The sequence below is a fragment of the Podarcis pityusensis genome, assembly GCF_964106645.2.
Source record: "Podarcis pityusensis genome assembly, chromosome: 10".
Lineage (NCBI taxonomy): Eukaryota > Metazoa > Chordata > Lepidosauria > Squamata > Lacertidae > Podarcis > Podarcis pityusensis.
The window spans coordinates 65,328,643-65,335,013 of NC_138035.1; positions in this window are offsets into that span (position 1 = coordinate 65,328,643).

Genomic DNA, 6,371 nt, shown 5'->3' on the forward strand with positions numbered 1-6,371 from the left:
TTTGCATCGGTTAATATCTTAAACTTAATTCTGGGCTTTTTGCCCTGCCAGACAAACTTAGAAATGTCTCTCTGCCACTTCTGAAAGCACTCCGTTTTGTCCAAAACCTGAAGTGTTTGAAATAAAAACAACATCCTTGGCAATACATTCATCTTGATTGCAGCAATTCGGCCTAACAAAGAAAGTTTCAATTTTGACCAACTATCTAAGTCTCTCTTGATTTCTGTCCAGCATTTTTCATAATTGTCCTTAAATAGACTTAGATTTTTTACTGTTATGTTTACCCCTAGGTATTTTACTTTTTTAACCACATTAAGTTCCGTCTCATTCTGAAACCGTTCTGACTCTGTATCAGTCAAATTTTTCCCCAAAACCTTAGTTTTCTGTTTATTTAGTTTAAATCCAGCCACCCGACCAAAATCATTAATCAATTGTAATACTCTTTTCGTACTAGGCTCTGGCTTCTGCAAGGTCAAAACCAGGTCATCTGCGAAAGCTTTTAATTTATATTGTTTCTGACCGACCTGAATTCCTTCCACCAACCGATCCCCTCTAATCATGTTCAATAGCACTTCCAGAACCGAAATAAATAACAAAGGGGAAATAGGGCAACCTTGTCGTGTCCCTTTTTCAATTTTAAACTCTTCTGTAACCACATTATTAACTATCAGTTTAGCTTTCTGTTCTGAATATATCGCCTCAATCCCATTCTCAAAACCCCGTCCCACTCCCATCTCTTTTAAATTTCCCATCATAAATTTCCAGGAGATATTGTCAAAGGCCTTCTCCGCGTCTATAAAAATTAAAACTGCTTTTGTATTTATATCTGTTTGCAAAAGTTCCAAAATGTCAATAATGTTCCTTGTATTAGCAAACAGATGTCTACCTGGGAGAAAGCCGGCCTGGTCCTTGTGAATTACTTCATTTAAAACTTTTTAAAATCTATTTGCCAAAATGTCTGCAAATATTTTGTAATCCACATTTAAAAGAGAGATGGGACGGTAGTTCTTAAGTTGTGTCTTTTCAGCTTCCGACTTTGGTATTAATGTGATGAACGCTTCCTTCCACGACTCCGGTGCCCTCTTCCCCTCCATAATTTCATTGCTGACCTCCATCAAAGGTTGTATCAAATAGTCTTTTAATGTCTTATAGTACTTGGAGGTCAGCCCATCTGGTCCTGGGGATTTGCCAAGTTGCATGTTCTGGATGGCTTGTTCGATCTCCTGTCGTGTTATTTTAGAATTCAGGATTGTCCTGTTTTCTTGTGACAATTTAGATAGTCCGTTTTTTGCCAAAAATTGTTTAATGTCTACATCGTCTTGCGGCCCTTGGGTGTATAATTTTTTGAAGTATCTCTGGAAACACTTTCTGATATCCACTGGATTCTGGATGTTTTTTCCGTCAACCTCTAAGTTTGTAACAGTATTTAATCTTTGTCTTCTCTTCAACTGCCAAGCTAGCAGTTTTCCACATTTATTCGCCGACTCAAACGTTTTTTGTTTCATTAATTTAACCTTCCATTCAATTTCCTGATTTATCAATTTAGAATATTGTGTTTGATAAAGTTTAATTTCTCTCAGAGTTGGCTGTGACTTCGGATTCACTCTTAATTTCTTCTCTAATTCTTTTATTTTATCCAAGATCTTATCTTTTTTCTCACTTTGTATTCTTTTCTTTACTGCATTCTGTTGTATCAAGAATCCCCTCATTACAGCTTTGCTTGCGTCCCAGATTATTCTTTTTTCCACCATATTATTCATGTTTATCTCAAAGTAATCCTTCAAAACTTTTTGGGCCTTCTTGGTAATTTCCTGATCTCTAAACAAATTGTCATTCATCTTCCATCTAAAGGATCCAGTTGGTAATAGTATCATATCCATCTTTACTGCATTATGGTCGGAACAGGTCTTTGGGCAGATTTCCACTTTTCTGACCTTAGGTGCCAGGCCTCTAGAAATCCATATTTGGTCGATTCTTGTCCAGGTCAGTTGGGCTTCAGAAAAGAATGTTCCCTCTCTTCCTAGTGGGTTCTTTGTCCTCCAGATGTCAATCAAATCCATATTGTCTGTCATTTCAAAAAAGGTTTTAGGTAGTCTGCCGTCTTTTGTGACATTTTGACTTTGTGACTTGTCCATGTTAGTTGATACGACCCCATTCATATCTCCCATCATTATGATGTTGTTGTAGTCCAGATAATCCAGCATTGTGTCCTGCAGCTTCTTGTAAAATTCCGATTTCCCTTCGTTAGGTGCATAGATTCCTAATATCAACAATTTCTCTCCTTGATGTTGTATCTCAATTGCCAAAATTCTTCCATGTTCATCTTTAAATAAGAATTTAGGTGACAGGCTCTCTTTCGCATATATCACCACGCCTCTCTTCTTAACTTTGTCCGACGATATAAATTCCTGGCCCAATCTTTTATTTATTAACACTTTTCTGTGGAGCCTTGTCACATGTGTTTCCTGTAGGCAAATAATGTCCAATTGTTCTTTTTTTAATATATGAAATATTTTCTTCCTTTTTTCCGGAATGTTACAACCATTAATATTCCAGCTCAACAGTTGCAGAGACATCCTGAATTATCTGGTTATTTTTCAAGGGGTGGTATCTTGTTCTCAGGATCTTCAGGTTCCACAGGTGCTGGTGTTGGTACTGGCGTTGCCTCAGGCCCAGAAGGTAGTTCAATTCCTTTTTGAAGGTCCTCTCCGTATGTAGACAGGAATTTGTCTCTCTCTTCCAGTGTTCTTACTTTAACCTTTCTCCCTCTAAAGGTAAAAGATATTCCTTGGGGAAATTCCCACCTGAATGGAATTGCGTTGCTCCTTAATAGTTTAGCAAGTTCAGAATAGGCGGCTCTAAGATCCAGCAGTTGTCTTGGGATATCTTTATAGATTTCAATTCTTCTATCCAAAACCTCCAGTGACTTTACGAAATGTAGGCCCAAGATCTTATCCCTTTCCTCCTTTGATCTCAATGTTATCAAACAGTCTCTGGGCCTCTCCTTCTTTATGAATCTTCCAAGTCTGAAAGCTGACACGATTTTAAAGTCCTTTTCTTCCAAATTCCAGAACTTGGAGAATTCTTTGGTCAAAAACTCAGTTAGATGTCCTTCTTCTGCCTCTTGTAATGATCTAATCCTCAAGTTATTCTCACGATTTCGCAGTTCTATCATAGAAAGATAAATCTGATGTTCCCCAACTTGTTTAGTGAGTGGTCTTACCTCTTGCTCTAAATTTTCTAATTTTTGTCTGGTGTCCTCAGCCAATTTCCGATTTTCTGCTGAGGCCTCCGTTAACTGTCCAATTGCTTGTGCATTCTGTACCACTTATGTAGTTAGTTTATTTAGACATTCTGTATTTTTGTCAATCTTTGCTGATTGCGCATCTACTTTCTTGTCCAAAGCTTCCAATTTTTCAAAAATTTTGTCTAGAACAGAAACAGATACTCCTGAGGCCATATCTTCCAATTGTAACTGCTCTGCTTCACCCTCTCCCTCTACTTCTGAGGGCAAAGTAGGTACAGATGATCTACGTGTCTGCGAGGCTGAGGTTAGAGTTGTTAAAGTTGTTTGTTTGGCTCTCCCTCTTTTTCTTGTGCCACTCATTCCAACGTTATCTGTCAGTCAAGGTCACACTGAGTTATTCCCATGGGAATGGAAAGGTCCAGAGCAAGCAAACAACAAGGGAATCGAAAGTAAAATGTGCATGCAAAGTCACTGTTTTAATCCAATCCTCTAGAGGGAGCTTAAAATGTCTTTCAGAGTCTAATTTAATGTCCAAGAACCTTCAAATACAAATGTTTAGCAGAGTTTATAAATGGTCACTTTGTTACAGACAGTGCTTATTTATCTCCAAAAAGAGTGTTTCAAATTTAAAAAGTCTCAATGCCCTCAGATTGTTGCAAGTTCCAATATACAGTATCCAAATCTGCAGTACTGACAGCTCCCTTAGTGCTCAGGCAGCTCCTGACTCTGGGTTTCACCTTCTAATTTGTAATCCAATAAAAGGAGGAAAGTCAAGTGCAAGTAATAATCCCAAATCTTTAGCTTAAAGTCTTTACTTTAAGATGCAAGTTCAATAGATGCTTAGATCTGTAAAGCTTAGAATCTCTTTCTTTCAGCCTCCACTCCTCCAGCTGATTGCTTTTTTCAAGTTCAATGGCTGCGGAAGGCGGACTTCCTGTTTCCACGTCTCTCCGCTTTCAGCCAAGTTCAAGCCAATTTAGATTTTTCCTTTAAAGTCTCTAATTTCAAGTGACTCAGTCTTTTACTCACAAGTTAGTTGCTTTTCGTCCGAATCCGTAATTTAGCAGGAAAAGGGATCAGCGCTCACCGGCAGCAGCAGCGCGGCTTCGCTCCACAGGCTGTGAAGCAGCTCTCAGCGCCGCAACCCCCCTCCACGCTCCGGAGCCCCTTACGGGGTTCCTTTAGCGCTTGGAGGGTCGCTCAAGGCGCCCACCGAGCCTCAAGACCCCAGGCTCTTGCTGCCTGGGGTTTTCCAAAATGGGTCTCCGCTTCGCCGTAGCGGACGACCCGTTGCCTGCGGAGCCTCCTCTCCCATTCAGAAGAGGACCGCCATTGCCGTTCGCGCCGCCCCCGGAAGTCTGTTCAGGAGCTTCAATAGCTTTCTTCTGCCTGAACATCACAACGACCGATGCCAACAGACATCAGCACACTTAGGGATTTGCAGAGTCTTCGCAGCTTGCATGACAGACCTCAGCAGCTCAGCATTTTGGCTAATCTACTTTATTTACATTTAGACACACACAGAGCACTGCAACATGGCTCCCCCTCTCTCTAGCATCAGACAGCAAAGAGAGAAAGAACAAAGGACAATAGTCCCACTTCACGGAACACAGTAACACAAACATCCTGTCTCCGTCACTTCCCACTCTGTGGAGTCAAAACATATACCGCCATGTGATAGACAACAATCCCATGACTGCAATCATGGAGCAGGAATTCTAACAAGAAGCTCAACATCTTTGGTTCCCCTTAAAAAACAACAACAGGGCTTTGACGTGAACCCAAAAAACAGGACTTTCCTCCTCCCTAAAAAAAAGCTCAACGACTTTGACCTGAACCCCCCAAAAGGGGGTAGATCACTGCCAGTTTTTTTTAACTCTGTAAGTATATCGCAGTCTCTTGGGAGTTGGATACCCCTGTAGGCATGTTTACTCAGGAGTAAGTCTTGTTGAGTTCAATGAGACTTACTCCCAGTAATAAATTTCAAGAACTGTATCCTGCTTTTTGCAATTTGCCATGAAGCTGTTGTGCATCTCTAGTGCATGAAATTCCTGGGTTTTAAATATGTTTTGAGAGTAACCATGTACCCTTTGCTGTCTCTTGGCATTATTCCTGGAGTATTCAAGAATAAATCAAAAAACACCTTTTCATTTTGTTGTTAATTCATTAGCAAGGTGAATTAATTTCATTATGGCAATTTTAGACACAAATATGAATCAGAATATCCACACATTTGAAACACTCAAATAAAATTAGATACAAATTTATTACCATGAAGTGCCCCAAGAACAGATAAATTTGACTTGTGATTTGTACAATAAAAGAATCTTACTTAATAAGAAATTATATATCTTTGGAGTTTAATTGCAAAAGGCCTGTCACTAAAAGATTAATGATGAGCAGTTTTTCACTTCAAATGATTGCAATTGAATTAAGATATTGCCATTATTCTTTCAGAGATAAAGACAAGCAAATGAGGCAAAAAAAGAGGAAAGAGTAGAAATCAGAAGTCTCTTTGAACTGGAGAACTTTCTATCTTTTTTTTTTAAGGAGCAAGACTTTAAAAATATTTTACAAGGGACGTGGTTCTAATAATAACAATTTATTATTTATACCCCGCCCATCTGGCTGGGTTTCCCCAGCCACTCTGGACGGCTCCCAACAGAATATTAAAAACATGATAAAACATCAAGCATTAAAAACTTCCCTAAACAGGGTTAAATAGCACTTCAAATATGCTCTTGTATATGAAAACAAAAACAGCATTAATTTATATTAACATATATGAATTTTTCTCCAGATGGAAATAAACCTCCAGAAATGGACTCTTCCTTGTGTGTGAAAGGGTGATCTATTGTATAATACTATACACGTCTGTTGTTGTTGTTTAGTCGTGTCTGACTCTTCGTGACCCCATGAACCAGAGCACGCCAGGCACTCCAGTCTTCCACTGCCTCCCACAGCTTGGTCAAATTCATGTTAGTAGCTTCGAGAACACTGTCCAATTATCTCGTCCTCTGTCGTCCCCTTCTCCTTGTGCCCTCAATCTTTCCCAGCATCAGGGTCTTTTCCAGGGAGTCTTCTCTTCTCATGAGGTTGCCAAAGTATTGGAGCCTCAGCTTCA